This window comes from Mus caroli, chromosome 11, assembly GCF_900094665.2.
Source record: "Mus caroli chromosome 11, CAROLI_EIJ_v1.1, whole genome shotgun sequence".
NCBI classification, from domain to species: domain Eukaryota; kingdom Metazoa; phylum Chordata; class Mammalia; order Rodentia; family Muridae; genus Mus; species Mus caroli.
The window spans coordinates 109,790,999-109,813,498 of NC_034580.1; the positions used below are offsets into that span (position 1 = coordinate 109,790,999).

Genomic DNA, 22,500 nt, shown 5'->3' on the forward strand with positions numbered 1-22,500 from the left:
ACACACACACACACACACACACACACACACACAGAGAGAGAGAGAGAGAGAGAGAGAGAGAGAGAGAGAGAGAGAGAGAGAGAGAGAAGGAAGTAGGGAGAAGCTATAAATCCTTCAGGCCTGCCCCCCAATGATGAACTTCCTCCTGCAAGGCTCCACCTCCTAAAGGTTCCAAAATCTCCCCAAATAATGCCACTAACCAGGGGCCAAGTGGTCACATACACAAGCGTGGGGGAGCCACCTGTCTTTTAAACTCCAGCAGCCTATGATGTCCATCACTCGGAAGGCTGAGACAAGAGGACAAAAAGTTCAAAGCTTGCCTGGGCAACTCAGCCAGACCCTGTCTCAATGGATGAATACAGGAATAAGTGGGCTAGGGATATAGTTCAGTGGTAGAGCACTGCCTGGGATGTGCAAAGCCTTAGGTCCAATCCCTAGTGCATATTAAATGGTTTTATGGTATTATTGTTTGCAGAAGAAATGCCACACCTAAAGGCTCATCTTCAAGGGGTTGGTTCCTGATGCAGGCACATCCAGGGACGGGGTTTGGGGAAGAGATTGGTTCATGAGGACTCTTCTCCAAGAGTGAGTTAGTCCATTGATAGATTCAGAATTTAACCAGGCTACCAGGATGCAGTGGAACTGTGGAAGTTGTGTCTTTGTTGGAGGGAGGGAGTCACAGGGCTTTTGAAAGACAGGCCTTGTCCCTGACTCCTTCTTTCTCATCTCTGCCTTACTTCTTGATCATCATGAGGGCAGCAGCTCAGATTGACCATGGGATGTCACCATGGTGTTCAGCCTTGCGCCCATTCCAGGGAAGCCAGGTAACCATGGAATGTAAATGAGGATGTGTTGGGCCAAGGCAGATCTTTCCTCCCAAATCCTCCGGGATTTGTCACACTGAAAGTCTGACAAAAAGAGAAGAAACACGAGGGTGGAGAATCTTGGGAGGGAGGAGGCCACGTAGAGACAGGCAGAGACTAGATTGATGAATCCACAAGCCAAGGGGCAGCAGGCATTTCTGGGGAAGCCAGCAGGAGCGGGAAGTAGGAAATATTCTCTTCTGCTGGCCGTCAAAGGGGCGAACGCCTTGACTTTAGAGTCTGTACTCTAGAACGATGGCAGTCAGTTCCAAGCCATTCAGTTTGAAGGACTTTGTTATGGCCAATCTAGGAAACTCACATAATGCCTCATAGCAACTTGTGCCCATCATTCTACCAATAGTAGCACGGCAGAGGCCAAGAGACCGGGGAGAGCTGCTCCAGACACCAGGCAGTCCTGCCCCAGGGCCTTGAACAATGCTGTTTTATCCCACGAGGACTTCTTTCACTTCTTAGCTGGGAAAACATGAGTCTCAGATCCACCTCATAAAACTCATAAAATGCAGTGTTCCCTCTAACCTTCCTGAGATCTCGTCTCGAACCCTCAGACTTTGGAAGGCATCTCCCTTAAAGCATGCAATACAGGAACCAGAGAAGGCAAGTTGGGAATCTCTGACCACCTCCCCCTCCCCTGCACCCAGAGCTAAGTACTAGCCTTTAGGTAGTGAAAGGACAACATGAACTCCATTTGTCTCCATTTAGGGACCAGGCCTGATTTCAAAAAAAGGCCGTAAGGCACCAGCTCCCAGGAACAGACCATAAGTCCCAGAAACTAGGCCATAAGACACCAGCTCGAGGAACAAACCGTAAAATCCAGAACAAGCTCATAAAACCCCCTCCCGAAGAACAGCCCGGGGATAGACACAAAAATGGGGAAATATCTTATCTCAGAATGGGCCATCTACGCTGGGCAGCTCTGTCTCATGCTATGGGTAAACGTTCATGACATAGGAATGCAGGCCACTGACCGCCTGTGACCCCCTAGTCCCCACCAATGAAATTTTAGATGACCTAATCCTCCTAGAGAGTTCCCCTGGTTCTCTATAAGAAGGCCTGCATGTCTTTGTCTGGGGTCACTATTTTAGAGAATGGTTGTGCCCCCCCCCCCACATGCTGATTGTTTCTGCAGAATGGACACTCTTTGTCTTTGCATACTATCTGAGTCTGAGGTCTTCCTTTAGTGATTTTCGGACCCTTACAGTAGGAAGGCCCAGGTGACTTCTTGTGGGCCTGGGCATTGTAGTCCCTCTCGGTGACTGTCTATCCCAGAGGGTTTCTACTCACTTTGCACCAGCTCCATCATGGCAAAGTCTCAGTAGCCAAGTGAATCCTGATCTTACTGGTGCCCAGAATGGCACCTCCTGGGCTCAGCTCCAGTGGGCTCGGCCACCCCTTAGCCATGTGACCCCAGGCATGGCTCTGTAACTCCCTGTCCCTCCATCTCCTCTCCTGGAAACTGGGTTGAATATAGTAAGTAGCTCATGAGAGGGGCTGAGGCTCTGACTAGCACTTGGCTCAGACAAGGTAGCTAGCGAAGTGGAGGCCACCATTACTCCTTATCTTTGCTCAGCAGTGCGGCCAGAACCTTCTGCCCTGGACCTCATGGGTAAAATAACATCCGAGCAGCCCCAGCCTGGCATGGAAAAAAGATGGTTCTCATTCCCCACAGGTTTATTTTGTAATTATCGGGAGGACAGAGCCCTTTCTCCAGCTTCGGCCAGAGGGTTCAGAGATTAAACTTCTCCCATTGATTAGGATGTCTTCTGCTTAACGGTTCCATTACTGTGTCGGGGTATTCAGATTCATTTAAGCCATAAAACACTGATAATAAAAACTTTCACTAACTCCAGGAATTCGTCTCAAGAAGCTCAGTTGTGCTGCACGGACCACACACCTGTCCTTGATGACCTCGGTGCAGGGAGGCATGTTTGGGACAATTGTCCAGTTAGAGGAGGAACCCAAGAGCATCACAAATCAATAAAGGGACAGCAATGGGGCTTAGCTGTCTTCACATCAGGATCCCTGTGATTTGACCCCACCTTAGCCCTGTTATCCTTCCAGGTGACATTGCCCTAAAAGGTTCCTTGCCTCCCACAGGTCAGCAAGGAGTCAGGAGTCCACCCTGTTGGTTTGGTGATAGCATCCGCAGACAGAGGATGCAAAAGACTGTTTGGTGAAGAACAGGCTTTTGGTTCTAGTCTGTCTGTCACACTTCCCAATCCTGTATTTCTTTATCTTGCCCACCAAAAAACAAAACAACCTCCCCACCCCTCAAATCAACAGGATCCTCATGTAACAAGATACAGATGATGGGTGGACAGGCACTAGGGGAGGTGACAAACTTAACCCTAGCATGAAATGATATCCAAAGATTGGTGGCAGACAGCTGAGCTGAGCAGTAGGTGTCTTAGGGACCTGCCCCACCACACTCCAGTGGGGAGCCATCCATCCAATCTCCATGCCTTCTCTCCCCTCTACTTCCCTGGCGTCAGGCAGCATCAGGCAGCGAAGCCCGCAAAGGAAAGGAAAGCAGGTGTGTGCTTTAAGGCCTGATCCACGTGAGCGAGCTCCTTCTGTCTCCTTTGATCATTCCAGCTGCCTTGGTGGGGCTCTGCAATCACAACCCCTGCATTTTTCTCATCTGAAGCTCTTGTGGCGAGGGACAGGTCATGTGATGGGCGGCGACAGAAAGGGGTTTGAACTCCTAGGCCTCTGATCTCTCTTTGGGTCAGGGCTGGATTTGATCTTAGGAAAGGGGACCACCAGGGCCAGGGGGGAGGAAAAGACAACTCAGGAGCCAAGCTACCCTCCTCGTGTGGAGGCTGAGTGATGGAGCCCGCCTATGAAGAAGAGCATACATTCGTCAGGCTGGTGACCCCGCTGTACCGGCGCTTTGTGGCGTGTAACAAAGACTGCGGAGCAGAAAATTGGAGTTCAATTTGCCGTCCATCCCATGCACAGCGCTCAGCCCATTCCAGTCCCTAGCAGGCTCCTCTGCGCTTTATCATAAATAATAACACACGCAGCTCTATGGCCCTTTCCACAGTTAGAGTCCCCAAGCAATTTACAAGCTGGATTATCCACACAGGCCTGCACAGCGGCATTCAGCCCCTCCCTGGCACAGTGAAGAGCTTGCCCATGCTCCATCTTCCTGGTCGCTTTCCTGGCACTTGGGTGGGAAGCCCTGCGCCCCTGCCTGGCAGCCTCAGTCCCTTGCCAGAACAGATGTAGGGGACACAGCCTCTCCTTTAGGGTCAGGAGTGATTGCTCAGTGGTTAAGAATCCATTAAGAATGCTCCTGCAGGGGACTCAACTTTGGTTCCTGACACTTGTAGCAGGTAGCTCACAAGCACCTATAACTCCAGCTCTGGGGGACCCTACACCTCTGGCCACCGGTGGGCATCTGCATTCCTGTGCACACACCCCCTCCCTGAGAATACATCATTAAATAGACAAACCTTCAAAAGGAAAGTGGCTTCCTGTCTCCACCAAGAGCATCGTTTCCCTCCTCTGAACCCCGGGAAGCCTATGAGGCTTCATCAGCAGAGACTGCTGAGCCCAGAGGGATGGGGCAACTCGCTACATGGGCTACTGGGCAGAGCCCAACCCTCGGGACAGTGGTCATTAGTTTGTGGCGTACAGAGCCTCATGGAGGGACATCTATGGGTAGGGCAGACTCACCCACCACCTAGAGACTCTGGGAGGCAAGGTTCAGGCAGAGCTTGTAGGGACTCCAGCCCCAGCCTGTGCTACTTCAGTTCTGAGGCCACATTGCATGATGCCATTTCAAAGAGACACCCAAGGCAGGCAGGTCTCTAAAGGTGGATGTGGAGTGGGAGAAGGGGAAACGGACACGTTGGCTTGGTAGGCACGGGGTTTGCTTGTGGGGCGATAGGGATGCTTTGGGGGTGAAATGGAATTGGTGGCTGTGTATGGTAGTGATGTCACTGAACTGCCTGTTTTGATGCTGTGTCAATCTCAGCTGAGTTAGAAAGTAAGCTTAGTGTGGCCCTCCCCTGGCCTCAGGCAGCCCTCAGGAAGGGACACCTAAGAGTACTGACTGCTTCTTCCTCTCCTAGGCAGCCACCTGGCTCCTGCAGCAGCCCACCTCTGGCCTGTCAGACACCAGCAGCAGCACCTTCTCCATACTGGGTGCTTCTGCTCTCTGGTGCCAGAGGGGCCGGGCGCTCATTGGTTCCTATGAGTGTGGGGCTTAAGGGCATTTGGAAGAGGGGCGGGAAGCCCGAGCTTTGCAGGGCAGATGGGATTTGGATGGCAGTTGCATTGGCAAAAGCTCTGGCACGGATTTAGCGCCCAAGCACTCTGAGTCCTCCCAGCTTATTTTAGGGTGCGTGTGCGCATGCGTGCGTGCGTGCGTGCGTGCGTGCATGTGTGTGTGTGTGTGTGTGTGTGTGTGTGTGTATGTGTGTGTGAGTGTGTGTGGTGGGGCCATGTCAACTTCCCTTGCTGGATTTTGTTGAGTCAGTGTACAAAGGTTAAAATACTCTTTAACTGCCATGCCCTCTCCCTTCCTCCCCACCTCCCTTTCCACAGAAGCTTGGGGTTCCAAGCCTACACCAAAGACAATGAGAGACAGTTTGATATAGAAAATCACGAGGCAAGACAGAAGGTCACTTTACCATGAACAGCTCCAAGGGGAAATGGCTTTTGCAGAAATGGAGTTAGGGTTAAGTCTATGGGCCCCTGGACCCTCCTAAAAGGTGGGGGGAGGGGAGTTTTGAGGCTGAGCTGGAAGTCAGAGGAACCCGGGCTGGAAGCCAGGCCAGCTGGAGGCCCCGCCCAACTTGGTCCCTGAGAGGTTGACCATTTTGGCTGTCAGTCCCTTGTAGCTTCTCCAGAGGGTGGGGTTGGGGGCATCTGTGGTTTTCATTTAGCTCACCACTCTCTGGCAGATGGAGAAACCGAGGCAGAGGAGAACTTGGGCTCCGCTTTCCTAACTTGGAGCCGTTCTCTCCCACTTCACAGCATTCCGCTTCAGGCTCCCAAGTATAAATTCTGCACAAGGGTTCAATCGATGCCCGCTCTTCTTTTCTAAGCTCAGATTCTGCTCTAGCCCCTTGAGGGCCCCTGGACCCCAGAAAGCCCCAGCTGTACTAATTGATGGGGGGAAGAGTGGGTTCCCCAATATGTATCATGGATCCCTGCTATGGGTTGAATTGTGTCTTTCAAAAAGATACACAGAGCCCTCTCCCAGGTACTTGTGGCTGTGGTTTCTTCGTTACTGTTTTTGAGATGGGGGTCCTACCTGTCCTAGGTGGGCCTTGAACTTGCTGTGTAGTCAGGATGACCTTGAACTTCTGGCTTTTATCTCTTCACTAGGGTTCTTGGATTACCCGCAAGCACCACCACTTCTGTGCTGGGAATGGAACCCAGGGCTCTGTGAATTGAGAGCTACATCCCTAGCCAGTGTATATGGTATTTGAAAATGAAGTCTCTTCAGATATCATTAGGTTTAGATGAGGTTCCTGGGGTGGGGCCTCCTCTGATGTGGTTGACATCCACAGGAACACCCAAGGAGAAGACAGTCCATGAAGACAGAGGCAGAGTCACAGTCAAAGCGTATGGAGGACAGCCTTGATGCCAGGGACCAGGAATACGGAGGACAAAGGTTCTCAGGTAGGGTAAAGTCCATATGCAAATGGCCCTGCCGACATCTTGATTTCTGCCCCCTGATATCCAGGACTGGGAGATGAGAAGTGCTTGCTGATTTAATCCATCAACTTGGGGTACTATTCGATGACCCCAGAATGCTAGTCCACCCTCCCCAACACATCTGGACTCCAGCCAGCTCTGTACAGAACCCTTTCCTGTGAGAAGGTTTGCTGGACATTCCCCAAGTAGAGGTGGTCCTTGTGTGCTCTAACATGCACTCACCAGAGGGCAACCCAGAATGATGCCTCTAAATGTCTAAATGCCCCCAACTCCAACCTGTCAGCAGACGTGTCTTAGTCCTTTTTGAGCATTCCAGGCAAGCACTGTAGAACTAAGCTACATTCCCAGTCTTCCGTAGCTAATCTCACGTGGAGCACAAGTTCAATAAACCCAGAATGAAGGACTAAATAAGAAGACTCCTCGTCTTTCCGGAAGGTTTCAGAAGGTTCCTATATCCCCACCTGTCACTTCCCATTCTTGATGGCCACCTCACGTGCCTTGGCTTGCCCTCCTTGTCCCTAGCCACAACATGCCAGCCGCTCTGCACTGGGGCCAGAGCTCAGCTAATGGTAAGTGACTTCGTCCTGAGTGGCGGGGTCAGGATTGGCAGCTTGGCAAGCAATGTGAGCATGACGGATGGTTCTGCATCATGGGCCATTTTCAACTCATTCCCTGGAAACCAGGGACTTCTGGGAAGGAGAGCAGTAGACCCCCTCCCTGTGCCTTTTTCACCCCCTTCTCTTCCCACTCCTCCTTCCCAGAGCTAAAGGCCCTGCTCAGTCCTGTAGGCTAGGGGTGAGGGGAGGGGCGGTTGCTGGGACATTTGTTGTTCCTAGTCCTGGGGATTGAATAGGCATTCTTGTCATTCCCACCATTTTTCCTGCCAGGACACTCTCATTCAGAGAGTGATGTGACCGCCACCCATTTGCTGTCCCTTCTTTCCTGTGGCTGGCCTGAACTGAAGAAGTAGCACAGGGTCTCTGTGCTGTCTGTGTGCCATCCCTGCATCCTAGGCAACTCTAAAATGAGAAAACTGGTACCCAAAGGCAAGAGTGGCTACCGGAGTTGCTCAGAGGGCCACGTGGGCTCAGCAGCTTGCACGAGGGGGCTGTCTGTCTTGCAAGTCCCTGTTTGTTCCCTAGAAGGCACAAAGCATGTTGGAAAAGCAACAGAGTCACCTCTAGGTGCTCCCTCCACCACCCACAGCTCTGAGAGAAGCAGGGCAGAGGTTCCAACTTGCCAGTCATTGTTTCAACAAGTCAAGGCCAGCCTGGGATAGCTCAGGAAAGATGAGGCTTCCTGCAGAGGTCAAGCCACCATCTGCCTCAAGTTGTTGTGACATGGCTGCAAAGATACCCATGTCCCTTAGGTCCTGACCTGCCAACCCAGTTACCTTTCCAGGCCCTGTTCTTGTTTAAGACATGGGTACTCAGCTTTGCCCAGTCCTCCCTGGACACTAGGAAGTAAGTGAGTGATAAAGAGTTGGAAGTGAGAACGGTGGTGAGACTGGGAGTCCTTAGCTCTGTGAGCCCAAAGAAGCACTCCTTGGGGAGTTGACACAGAGGAATGGAGGCACTGGAAAGGGACCTTGGGGGCAGGGCAAGCCAATAGGGTCCTTGGAGACAGACTTCTGCTTGGCATCTTGCCTGTCCCAGCCTTGGACAGGAGGGGAGTGTTGAGCTGTGGTTTGGCAATGGCCGACCCCAGCATAGGAAAGGGGGAGTTTACAGGAAGGCTACCAGTTCCTGGAAAGGACAGTAAATTAATATAATAGGGCTATGTGGCTGGTGACAAGGGATAAAACATGTGGTTCTAAACAGCCCCATGTGAGATTGTCAACAGGATGAATGGGAGGCAGGACAGCAGAGAAATAGTGGGAGGAGAGGTGTCAGAGAGGTCAGGGGCAATCTGTGGGGTAGAGGCCTTCTCAGCTCCCCTTCCCTCAACCAGCCTTGGGCAGGACTTCCCCTGCAGGCCCCTTGCTTCCTTGGCACCCCAACCTCTACCTCCCCACAAAGCCTTTATGAGCTTTGCCCCATGTTTTATGGTGCCCTTGATGCCCATTCTGTATAAGTGCTCCCAGCCCTGAGCCATAACAGACAGCATACACGACAGGATGTCAGCTTACCCACCCAGCTCACACCAGTCATTCAGCAAGTGCTTTCTGAAGACCCACTATGTGCCTGGAGCTGCCACAGCAAGCAAGGAGGAAATCCTAGCTCTCAAGCATTCTCAGGTGCTCAGGAAGTGGAGGGATTGATTGACAGAGAGATAGCCCAGTGGAGATCAAAGCCTTTGATAACCATGGGGGCATAGCTTGCTGTACTGCCAAGGCTACTGGGCAGGAAGGGACCCCAAACAATATTTTAAAGGGCAAGAGGTGAGTCAAGTTTGGGGGTCTGGAAGATCCAATTTGTGCAGAAGTCAGGATGTATAAGAAACATGCTGGCTTATGGAAACTTCAGGTATTTTGGCATGATGGGTGGGAGGGTGTAAGCTGAGTAGGAGCCAGGACCTGTAGACTTCAAGAGCAGGCCTGGTGAAATGAGTTGAGTCCAACACCTAGCTTCTTCAGTTGGATGCCACATGGCCTTGGATAAGTCATCTAGTGTCTTCCAGCCGGCTTATCCACTGGGAAGAAGATGGCATGTGGGTATCAGACTTTACTTTCTTGGAGAAGAGGCAGGTATACTTCCTAGCACAGTTCCTGGTTTGGAAGGAAGGAAGGAAGGAAGGAAGGAAGGAAGGAAGGAAGGAAGGAAAGAAGGAAGGAAGGAAGGAAGGAAGGGCACTTAGTGTGTGGGGGTCATATCCTAGAGAATAAAGGGCTTAGAGACAGTGCTAAGGAGTTGGAGGCCATCCTGGGGCAACAGAGAAGCCATGATAATTTGTAAAGTGTCATGTATACAGAGAAGATCTTCACCTCTAACTTCCTCCAGGAAGACTCCCATGTGGATCGCACAGAAGACACTGAGGCGCTCTGTCTGACGTTGGATGAGGGTGGAGTGAGGACCTTTGACCTCTCAGCATAAGGCTCTCAGCATTACACTTTAGGTCATAAGCTTTCCATGCTCAGAGCATGTAGATCAGCTGAGGACTAGAGTCCAGGAGTACAAAAGGTGGAGGACCACCCCTGCCTAGAGGCTGTGGCCAGCTGGCTACAGAGATAGGATTCATTTGGCAAGAGCTGATTAAGGCCCTGAAGCATCACTGAGCAGGCTTGGATATAGAAAATCAGGCGATGGGCACATAAGGCAGCGTGGGCCACTGAGAGCTGGCAGGGCAGCCAGAGAAGCTCCACAAAAGGAAAGGGACAAGGAAGCATGAGTCATCTGCTCATTGATTAAACTTGTGTCTACGGAAGGACAGCTGCACTTGGGACAGGCCTGGGGGGGGGAGTGGCATAGGAAGATGGCTCTTGAGGTTTATAGAGCTGTGTCTACAAATACTCAGGTCTAGACAGAGGTTGGAAGATGGAAAGTGCATGATGGTAAAGGCAGATGGAACAGGGCAATGGGGACACGTAAGAGAAAGCCACCAAAGGTGACATTTTATCCCAGGCCACAGCCAGGTAAAGAGAGTGGTGGGGTGTGACTAACACAGAGGGCCAGTCCAATCAGAGTGTCAGGGATAGGAAAGGAGAAGGCTTGGCTCATTCACATCTGATTAGAACTGGAAAGAGGGCTTGTATTTATTTCATTTCCACTGCTGTGATAAAATACAAGGGTAAAAAGCAAGTTAGGGGAGAAAGGGGCTTATGTCAGCTTACAGTCCAAGATTACAGTCTACCATTATGGGAAGTCTTGGCAGGAGCTTGAAGCAGTTAGTCATATCATATAACAGTCAAGAGCAGAGAGAGAATGAATGCAGGTACACACTGTGTTCAGCTTGATTTCTCCACTCTTATACAACTCAGGACCCCTGCTTAGGGGATAGTGATGCCCACAGTGGGCTGGGTCTTCCTACATCAATTAACCTAAATAAGGCACTCCTTAACAAGTCATGCCCACAAGCCTTTCTGAGTTGAGAGTCTCTTTTCAGGTGATTCGAGATTGTGTGAAATTGACAGTTAAAGCTAACTGTCAGAGGCGCCATGGTATGGTCCCATGGTGAATGGAAAGGAAATAGAGATAGGAAAAGACTCAGTCTTCTGTCCTAGCATTCTTAGTAGGCTGTATCCAGAGCCCATGGCTTTATCCCAAGGGCCACAGGAAGCCACTGAAGTTACATACCCACCCCCAGAAATACAGTAAGACATGAACTATAAAAAGTCATGTGGACACTGGGAGACCAGTGAGGACCCAGAACAGAGATGAAATGGTAGTTTGAATGAAAATTGCTCCCATAGGCATATATTTATGACTACTTGGTCCCCAGTTGGTGGCTGTAGTCTTAGTAGATATGGGCTTGCTGAGGAAGTATGTCTCTAGGGGTCTTTGAGTCAAAACACTAGAGACATTATGAGTTAGTGCTCTCTGCCCTGTTTGTGAATGGAGATAAGAGCTCTTGGCTGCTGCTCCAGCTACTTGCCTCCGTGCTTTCTCCCTACCATCATAAACTCTAACCCTCTGGAACTGAACTGTCAGCCCAATTAAACTCTCTCTTTTATAAGATGCTTTGGTCATGGTGCTTTATCATAGTAATAGGGAAATAACAAAAACAACGACCTTCTGGGCAGCAACGCACTTTCCTCAGGAATTGGCTTTCTTTTTAAAGTTATTTGGGGATATGAAAGGAAGACAGTTTGGTTGGAACCTTGCAGTTTCAGGGAGCTGGTAGAAGAGAGGAAGGTAGCAAGAAGTGTGGGTCCTAGGAGCTGTTTCAGAGCAGGGGGTTGTATTGTCTGAGGGTGTGTGAGTCAGTATTCCATGATGAGAAGCCTTAGGATTGCAACTGATAAGAGGAAAGGTTCATTTGGCCCACAGTTTGGGAATTTTCTGGCCATGATCACATTGCTTTGGGGCTTAGGACAGTGCACCATGTGGAGGGTATGAAAATTGCTCACTTCATAGGTAGGGAGTAAATATGGAAGAGGAAGAAACTGTGGTCTAACTGTCCTTTTCAAGGTTCCCAATAACCTAAAGACCCCACCTCTTAAAGTTTCTATGGCCACAAATGTCACAATGGGGACCAAGCTTTTGCCTTGTGGATCTTCAGAGGACAGTTGAAATTTCAGAGTGGGAAGAACTGGCAGATCTGGCCCTGGGTACTAGGGTAAGAGTGGACCTATGGAGAAGGTGCTGGGTCCAGTAGGAAACAGCTGTGGTCAGTTGGATGTCCAGGTGGAAATGTCCAGGGACATGTCCAGGGCTGGGACTCTGGAGCCATCTATTAGCATATCTAGTGATAAACTTGAGCTGTGTGTCTTGTGAAATTCCAGAGGGGGTGGGCAGAAACATCTAGGTATAACTCCTGTCCCATGGGCTTTCCTTCTCCATGCCAGATCAACCTTATTCATAGTCTGCAAGTGCAGCAAGACATTGACCACATATTACACACTTGCAAGATGCGAGTTGTCCCTGATGCTTGAGATATGTAAAAATCCATATGCCAATCCTTCAAGGTCATAGTCACTTTCCTAACAGATGGGGAGGCAGCAGTGTATCGATGGAGAGGATTTGCCCAAGGTCATATGGATGTGAGTAGCAGAGGAGGACTCCCATTTGGATCTGGCTAAGTCCTTGGCTCAGGTTTTTGTACCAAGGACACCTGCCTCCATGCCAAGTTTCAGATGAACAAGGAGGACAGCTTGCCTTATGTTCTATCAAGAAGGTTGTTACAATCTACCATTCCTTCATGACTCACTGTTTACTCTCTACACTGTGGGACTGTCATCTGAGGCACCAGATCCCTCTTTCTGTTCCTCATCTGCACATAATGCATTGATTTCTTGAGGGTCAGACTTCTGTTTCTGGGTGAGGAGAAAGTCCCTTTGGCCATCCCTGCACATAGATAACATATGTGCCATCAGTGAATTCATTATCCTTTGAACTGTGGCACCAACATAGGACACAGGTGGAAGGAGCCAGGGAAGCAGACCCAACTAGAGTTCTCTTTCTTTGGCGTCTCTGCACTCTATCCCACTTCCAAAGCTTTCCTTGCTGGTTCCCATGGGGTCTGCATGTTCTTTCCATCTCTTTCCTCTTGAGTCTTCTTAGATCATTTTGGCCATTTTGAACCTTCTGTAAATACCCACTTTGGGGAACTTAGCTTTCTTTTCAGTAATATGTGGAAAATATCTTCCTATCCAGAAGAAAGATGGTTCTGAGGGGAGATGAGGTTATTTAGCTTGTAGCAAGAGGCGCTTATGAGTAGGCACCAGGGAGCCAGGCTATGATGATATGTGGTGAGGATGCGAGAAGCTGAGATGCATCAGAGGGAATACCAGGCTGAAAGGCGCAGGGATTGCACAGTGAGCTGGAAGATTTTGGGCAATGACAGATACTTTCTGTGTCTTGATGTTCTTGTCTGGAAATGGGTCAGTGTCATTAGAACAAAATGTGTAGTGGTGAACAGGTCAGGTAAGGAAACTGGTATGAAGAGGGTTCATACTAAACACAGTAAGTTAGGTCTCTCTCCTCCTTTGCTGCCTTCCCTGCTTTATTTCTCGTTCCTCTTGACCTCTGGAATACTGAGGATTACAGCCTGGCATCTTCTGAGATGAGAGCATCCATGTCTCTGGTTTTGGTGACTGCATGAGTGATCACACTCCCCATGACTTTGTGATTTCCAGCCTGGATAAATGAGCTGATTGGTGCTTAGCAAAACTTGCTCACTTGGCCCTCAGAATACACCTTTTTTGAAAATTAGAGTCTTTGAAGGCGTACATAGTTAAGATGAGGTAAAAATGGACTAAGATGACCTTATAACTTTACAATAAGCAGCCTTATAGGAAAATAATGGAAAGAAAGTGAGACACACAAAGAAGAAAGATGTATGAAGACAGGCAGAGGTCAGGATGCCATATTTATAGTTTAAGTACAATAGAGGCTACAGGGGATACTAGGAAGTAGGAAAGAGGATTGGGACAGATTCTCACCCGGTGCCTCCATATAAACCATCCTTTTGGTTTCTCAATTTCAGACAGATGTGTTCCAGAGTTTTGAGGTGGTACATCTCTTTTATTTAAGTCACATGATTTGTGGCAACTTGTTACAGCAGGTGTAAAAAGCTAATATAGTTTGTACAAAGCATGTGGGGGAGAGATACTCCTTAATCCTTCTTCAACTGGCTCCCATTTTCCCTGTGCAGAGCCCAGCAGGAGTTGAGTGATATATACATAAAATGGGGGCAGGGGAATATGCCTGTCCTCCCATGTATTTTCTAGATGCACAGAACTATGAAAAAGCAAGAGGGCAAGTTTTTTAGGCTCCATGTTTCATCACTAATGTCTCATTTGTGGTATTTTTCTACCTAAGATACTTGAAATACCAACTCCCTACAAACAGGTACAGAGGCTTTTTAAGCCTGGACAAAGACTGGTCAGGGGTGTTGTCTCTATTGTTGGTTAAATGGCAGCAATCATGTCACAGGCACCATCTTATGCCCACCTTTCATGTGTCTCATAGGCTTGTTCCCGTCTAAGTTGATAAAAAAAATTCTCCATTATAGTCTTAACATATGTCATGGTGCCACATTCAGTGCAACTTTCCCCCTTAAGACTCACTTTGGTTCTAACCCTTATTGTGAAAACTTAGAAGGTGGACATGTATTTGACCATAGTGTTTAAAGGTTCAATTTTAGGATTGGCTAGAGTCACCAGGGTATGACTCTATGATGGAATCCTGCTGTCTTTAGGGAAGTGAGAAAGCAGAAATCACACATACATCATCTGGTGTCTCTTGCCTGGAGATACCATGCACTACCTCATGACTACCAAGCATGAAGTCCACCAGAAGATGCAGCCTCTTGACTTGGAATCTCCAGAATTGTAAGAAGCTATACAAATTTTTCTTCTTCATAACTTACCCAGTCTATGGTATTGTGTTACAGCAACAGAAGATGGACTAAGATAGATCCTGTTTTCTTTAAGAAGTGAACCCTTTGTGGTAACTCCTAGTGAGAATCACCAGTCACACTATTGAGAATTACCACAAGCTATATTACCCCTGTTTTTTTTTTTCCTGACACAATTGTCACAAGCCTGTTTTCACTGACAGCCACTAATGTTCTTGTTAACATCACCACTTTCTAGCTTGTGACTCAGTCCTGCTCCTCCTTGGCCTCTCCCTGCTGTACTCTTCTTTCTCGGCAGCCTCTGAGACACCAGAGACTCCAGCTCTCTGCTTGGGAATCACCATTTCTCTAGGTAAGAACATCTGTTTTTCTGGTCTCACTTCAATGGGATGATCTCTTCTCCCTTACCCTTAATCCTGAATTATTGCCTGAATAAGTTAACTGTGGTCATCATGTACACAAATATAAAACATCCGAAGCAAAACTCAAGGTCTTGTAAACATATAGGGTCCCCCTAATTCTCTAGTACAGTAAGTAACACTGTGGGACCAGTTACCCAAGGAAGACACAATGGTGGCTTTTGTGTCTTTCTTCTTCTATCTCTGTTATGTATTCATCTACTCAAGGCTGTGTTTGAACTCAGATGCCATGTTGTGATGACCTCACTAACCCTAGTATTTAACACAGCATGGAACCCACAGCCAATAGCTAAACAACAACAACAACAACAACAACAACAAACAACAACAACAACCAAACTAGTTAGTGCTATTGGGTTTACCCTTAAGTATTGCTGAAACTGGCAAGTCACCCAATCCCATCTCTTTCCTCTTTGCTCTTAAATCCATCCTCTAGGGCTTTGCTGACTTTTAGGCACCTGTCCATAACTCTGTGGTTCACTTAAATGAATGGGATATTTAACCATGCGTTTCATGTTTAAATTCCTTGCACATGACCAGAACCCCATGGCCTATATATAGATCAAGCATTCTGTCTTGCCAAGGAATCCATAGAACTCTCTGTCATTTAGCCATGCCTGTGGTCAATGGTTGAGAAATGCCAGATTTGGTCGTCTTATAGTTTCCTACTGTGACAGTTAATATTGTTCACTTGACAGAATCCGGGAGACAGGCCTTGGGGCATACCCATAAAGAACTATCTAGATTAGGTTAACTGAGGCATGAGGACACAATTTAGCCAGTGGGCAGTGCTGTCCTGTGGGTCAGAGACCCAGGCTGAATAAAAAAGGACAATGTGAGCTCAGCACCAGTGTTCATCTCTCTCTGCTTCCTGACTGTAGGCATGACATGACCATCCACCTCAATCTCCTGCCAGCATACCTTCTCCACCATGATAAACTATATCCTCAAACTGAGCCCAAATAAACCCTTCCTTCCTTAAACGTGACCCTGTCTGGTACCTTGTTACAGCAACAGAAAAAAATAACCAATGCACTTCTCAAACAATTCAGGCCTATTCCTGGTTTCTACTCTTCCAGAGTCTTGCCTACTGAGCTTCAAGACACCTACCCAACATTGAATGCTACAAGGTTTAGGTCAACTCTGAGCTCCCATGATCATCTCTCTACCATGCACCATTACAACAGTGCTTCATGCAACCATCTTCCACTTCTCCTGACTCCCAGTGAAAAACACTGTCTCTGGGGATGATCCTGAAATACGAGATGTCTTTGGTTGTTACAACTTAGGGAAAGGGGACATTAATAGACTTAATAGATAGAGGTAACAGAACCTCGTTCAGATTAAAATTCATCCTCTTGTTCTCTCGTTGACGATCTGGAGCCTGACTGTACTTTCCAGTCCTCTGAGGAAGTCTTGTGCCTCTGCAGGAAGCAGGACAAGATAAAGCCCAAGATAGCTTCTTATTAGCATTCATTCATTAGGTATGTGTTGGTGAGGAGGCCCCAGAGACTGTGTTTCAAGCTAGTTCCTTACATTCCCTGGCCCCTTAGCCAAGGAAGTTTGTCAGGCTGGGAGCCAGAACAACATACATTGCCCAGGATAGGCTCATCGCAAAGAGATAGTCAGTTCAACATGTCAATGCTGAGGCTGAGAAGCCCTGGCTGAGGCTCAAACAAGTATCCATCCACAGGGATACTCTGGGGCCTTGCCTTGTGTCTTAGGAACTTTCTATTGCTGTGACAAAACACCATGACCAAGGTAACTTTTATAAGAAAGCATTTAATTTGGCTTATGATTTCAGGGGGGTTAGAATGCATGATGGCAGAGCAAAGGAATGGCTGAGTGCTCACATCTTGATCCACAACCCAAGGCAGAGAGAAAGAGAGAGCACTGGAAACTGCCTGAGTCTTTTAAAACCTCAAATCCTGCCTCTCTAAGAAGGTCACACCTCGTAATCCTTCCCAAACAGTTCTGCCAAAGGGGAGCAAATATTCATATATGGGGATGGGGTGCATTCTCATTTGGAACACCATGCCTTGGGCTTGCCATTTACCAGGCCCTACTTGTACGCTCGCTGAGTGGCTCTTCTACACTCTATCCCAGCCCAAAGGCACAGTCCAATCCCTTCTGCAAACTGGAGGCTGCAAAGGCAGGCAGCTGGCTGCCTCCCAGGTCTGAATCAGGTGGCAAGGACAAAAGCAGAGGAAAGCAGCATTCTTTAGAGAGATGCTGGCTTCCTTCAGGATCCAGGGCAGATGAGACCAATTTAGCTAACAAGTTGCCAGGACCATAGTACCGTTGCCAGACAGTGAAATTGCCCTTCTTACCAACATGGACTGCCAGGCAGATGAGACAAACAAGCTTGTTAATTAGGCCTGTAATAGCAGCTGTGAAGGGGACATTTTTCCCAGAAAATGGGGGGTAGTGACTAGGTGGTGCCTCTCTCTTGTCCCATAAGAGATAGGGCCCGAGGCTGGGATTTGTTACTATGCAGAGATGCAAGAAGTCTATCTCACTATAGCTTCCATTCTGGGACACAAGAAAGGCCTGGACAAAGGTCAGACACAGATTCTTCAGTCACAGGGGACACATTGGCTAGCTCTCCTGTAGTCCTTAACCCAGTATGTACCCAGTATGACGACACATAATTAAAGTCATGTAATAAGGGTGAGTCTGGGCATTGAATCCTTTCTATTTCCTTAATTTAAGTGCAGCCTCTGATCCCCTCTGGTTCTTCCTGCCCCTAGGCTGACTGCTGTCTTCCAGTCCTCCAAGGAAGCCTGGTGACTCTTTGTAGAGTCGGGTAACACAGGTAGAACAGTAGTCTATCTTGGAAATTCAAGGACATCGTATCAGTATGCTTTTTGTTTGGTACATATTGATAGAGAGGTGCCAGAAACACATTCTGATCAAATTCCTCAGAATCCTTGGCCTTCCAGCCGAGGATTTAGGCAGGCTGGGAGCCAGAATATGCTCAAGTCCTCTGGGGCTAACTTGCATGGTAGTAGGCTTTAGGGACAGGTTGCCTAGTCTGGAGGGGCAACTCCAGAGCAGGCGAGCATGCCTCTTAGCAGGCAGGCTCATCAACATAGGTCTGCATCCCAGTGGTAGGGGAATAGTCTCAGATGCCTCTATGAATCCTCGGACACAGAGCCAAGGTCCCCAGGGGCCATGTCTACCTCTAGAGTCTAGACCATCCTTATATCCCCTTACCAGTATGTCTGCTGCAAGATTTGTATCTTCTATAGAGGACAGGAAAGTGGTACCCATGAAATCTCAACAACACGGCAGCTAAATAAGACTAAGTAGGACCTGAAAGGTGACAATATCAGATGCCAACAAAGATGGGGGAGGTTTTGTGGGGTTCCAGCTCTAGGCGGAGAGCTATAGGCAGTTAATGACTGCAGAGAGAGAATCAGTCTTCTCAAGGGATGAGCCCCCCCACCCCCCAAACTGGTTCTCCAGTACCAAGTGGTCAGCTCTAAAAACGTACACATACCAGCGACACTAAATGAACATAGCAGGTTGAATGTACATATTTATATGTATGTATATGTCTAACCATAATAACTAAAGGAAAAAGTCCCCACTTTTACAGGTGCTCTGGGCTGCCACCCTCCTGAGTATATTTGCATCCATGACTTATTCTTGAAAGGGACCTTCCCTCACAGGCAAACTGGGGACCCATGAGAGCACCAACTAGACCTTCCCATAGACTCGGCACCCCAGCCAAGCTTGTCACCAGCAGGTCTTCTTAAGTGGCCCTCCAGCTCCGGCTCCAGTTCTGTCAAGGAAGTGCCTGTCTTGGAGACTGTGCCCCCGAAGAAGGGTCATTATTGCTAATGCCTTTTCTCCCCCATCTGTTGTGATTGTTTACACTCCACTTGCTAATTAGAGACTAATTAGCTGGTGCTGAAATTCATCACTTTCCAAACACAACACGGCAGCAGGAAACGCGCAGCGATGCGGGGGCAACATCTGCACCTCCGCTTGGAGCCAAGGCGCCATTCAGCTGCTCCCGCTCCACCTCCCTCCTCCTCTCCCTCCTCCTCCCTATGAGCTTCCAGAAGGCTTGGGCTGCTGGCTCTTTTTATTCAGCTCCTCAGCACAGTGCAGTGTGGAACATGCCGTGAAAAGTCAATGCTATCTAGAATAAATAAATGAATGTAGGTCTAAATGAATGGCTAGGCGAAGGCTGGCCCACGAGTAGACACCACAGCATGGATGGCTGAGAAGGAGGGGAATGGAATTTATGAACTTGTGGGCAGTGAGACACAGAGCTGCCCATCATTTAGTGGAAGATGATGCTGGATATGTTTCCTGATCCAGGGTCTTAGGGAAGAACATTTGCCAAAGTGGGTGGGGTTAATGAGGGCTTTGAGAGTGGCAGTGAAAAGGGGTGTGGGAATACAGCGGGGTGTGGGAGGAAAGGATGATTGGACTGGGAAGGACCAAAGGTGGCATCCCAAAAGGAGAGGGTGCAAAGATGGGTGGCAGAGGAGAAGCTGTAGAGTGTGGCCTTAAAAAGCCAGAGTGGTGGCCCTGGCTTGGATGAGGAAATGTGACTGTACTGGGGAGAAACCTCTGTGACTCATGGATGGATGCCAACAACAGACTGGATTGGCGAAGGCCTTAGGACTGACCTCTCTTCCTCTCAGCTCCAGCAGAGTGCCTGCTGTATCTCAAAGTTCCCTTCTATTCAAGCCTTGGGCAGCGGGGCTGACTCTCTGGACTCCTCCAAGTCCCCCAGGGCTCTCTGAGGCCAACAGTCAGGATGGAAGGAAGCCAAGTAGAGGTGAATTGCAGTTCTCAGAGCAGCCAGGCTTCTACAGGGAGGCTCTGGGACAGCCGGCCATTGAAGGGGCAAGAATGGAGCCTTGTCCCCGTTTCTTTTCTAGTGACATCTCAGAAGTCACCCCATATTCCTACTTGCAGCCCTGACCAGTCCAAAAGCCCCCTTGTGAGCTTAGTAAACATTGGCCTTGCCCTCACTGTGTGTGTGCGTGTGTGTCATGTGCATTTCCCTCTGTATCTTCCTCAAGAGTAGGACCATGGGACTTATACCGCATGGTGGCTGAAGTCTCCTCTGTGCCTCCCGCTTGCTGTGTGGCTCAGGATCTGCTGTATTGCTTCTCTGAGCCTCTGTGCTCCTCAGAGAGATAAAGACTGGAAACACTAACCTCAAGTGTTGCCACCAGGACCAGTGAGAGGAGAGCTTTACTGTGTGCTGTTCCCCGTGATTGCTGAGTGGATGGCACGTGGGCGCTGTGCCCCTAGGGAAGGCATGGTATTTCCTCCTCCTCTGTCCATGCAAAAGTACATGCATGCATGTGTGCATGCATGCTTGCTTGAACTTACCTGGCTTTCTCCACCCTTACATAGTGCCCTGCTCAATGTCTAGCTCCCAAACTGCAGGAGAAAGGTTAAGGACTCTGATTGGCTGCTTTTGTTCACATTGTGGCTGGTCAATGGGATATCAAGAGACACACAGATTGGGAAGAGAGGTGCATGGTGGGTAGTGGCTTCAGCACACATCCACTCATATCTCTTCCAGCTAGGGCTTTGGAGCGGACATCCCTCTACTTATGATGTGCTGACAGAGGGCTGATCAGACTCAGGGTCAGGCCAGTTGAGCCCCTGGAAAACCAAGCTCTATGGACTGAACTGCTTGCTCCTTGTGGGCTCATCTTAGGGAGGGAGGAGGAGAACAGACAGCTGGCGATGCAAATACTCTATAAAGGTTACAGCTGGGGCAGCAAGATGGCTTATCAGGTAAAAGTGCCTACCACACAGGCCTGATGACCTCAGCTCAACTGCTGTAGTCCATGTATCCAAGTTTTATTTTTGTCTCTAAAACATTCAGACAGCAAGCAACTAAGAGGAGAAAGGGCTCATTTTAGCTCACGATTCCAGGCTAAAGTCCATCAATTTGGGGAGCACAGCAACAGGAACCAGAGACAGCTAATCACATCATATCCAGCCAAGAGTAGAGAGAAGTACATGCATGCATGTGTGCACGCTTGCTTGCTTGCTTGCTTGCTTGAGCTTACTTGGCTTTCTCCACCCTTACACAGTCTGAATCCCCAGCCTAGGAAATAGTGCTGCCCACAGTGGACTGGGTCTTTCCACATCAACTAGTTTAATTAAGACGGCCTCCCCACAGACATGACAGCAGCTCACACCAATACAGACAGTGACAGCAGCTCACACCAATACAGAAAGTGACAGCAGCTCACACCAATACAGACAGTCCCTTACTGAGACTCTTTCCCAAGGTAATTATAGTTTGCATACAGTTGACAATTAAAGCTATTGATCATATCAAGTGAAAAAAAAAAAAAAAAACAGGGAGAGAACCAATTACCAAAAGTTGTCCTCTGACCTCTGACCTTCTCAAACACTCCCCCTCCCCCACAATAATAACTTAGATAAAAGGTTTTAAAAAGTGAAAGTCATCCACTGAGGATCCTTTCTAACTCACCCCTCCCTGCCATGCCCGGCCTGGTACTGTGCCTATCTTACATGAGATCTATGCACTGTGCATACGGCCCATAAGCCTTAGCCCTGGCCCTGCAATTCCAGCTAGGACATGCCTGGGCTGTGCCAGCCCTGTCACCTGGGTAAGCATCAGGATCCCTAGACAATGTGTTATGACACTATTGCACAGCCCATGAGAGCTCAGGAACCATCATTTAGAGCAAGTTTCTAGGTGACAGGGCTGTCCCTGGCCTAAGAACCACACTTGCAGAACCACCATCATAGCAGGTAGAGCCTATCTATAAGACAGGCAGCAGGGAGACAGAGACCTGCAAGATGGGCTGAGGAGGACCCAGATGCTGGGAAACGTAGAGACATTTACTCTTGTCTTTTAGTTCCTGCCATATAACCCCAGTCACACTGAGGGCAGGGGACATAGTCTACCAGAGGACCTCTTTTAAATAGGATGCAAGATAATGCTGGCAACTGCAGCCCAACCCCCTCCCTCCCTGAGTGTCCCAGCTCCCCCTTCTGATTGATAGTCTAATCTCTGGGCCTTCTGAGTAACTAATCCTTCCATAATGGGATCAACATCTTGGTCCCTGCTCTTTATTTACATAATGGGACAAGGAAGGCCTTGCTCTAGCCAGCTGCAGGGAGGCTGGAGTGAAACCTGGGGTGTGCTGCACTGGCTCACTCCAGCTTTTGGAGACTGTGGGGTTGGGTCTCAAACTATGTTGGTTTCAGTTGGCAGCTCATAATATTGATGCATGTGTGCATATGTGCATGCATGCATGTGTGTGTGCGCATGTGCGTGTATGTGCAGTCAAGTGTGTGTGTGTGTGTGTGTGTGTGGTTGTGGCAAGCTCATGCTCGGGTGCTCAGTTAATACTCAGGCACAAATATTAATCCCTTTTTATGCAAAGAGAGATGTATTGTAAGCCCCGAGAAATCAAACTTGAAACCCGGCCAGCCTCCTGCCCTGCTGCCCTCACCCCTGCCAAATGGACACGTCTGTTAACGAGGGGGATAAACGGAGAGGCCATCAAAGCAGATTTCCAATCTGTCGATTTTGCTTTGGGGCCTCTCGG

General features: G+C 48.8%; 1 protein-coding gene across 1 annotated transcript in view; it reads right to left on the bottom strand.

Annotated features, from left to right (window-relative positions):
- Positions 1-22,500, bottom strand: part of Sdk2 (sidekick cell adhesion molecule 2) — a 281,294-nt gene that overhangs the window by 169,052 nt on the left and 89,742 nt on the right. The gene's annotated exons all lie outside the window — the stretch shown is intronic.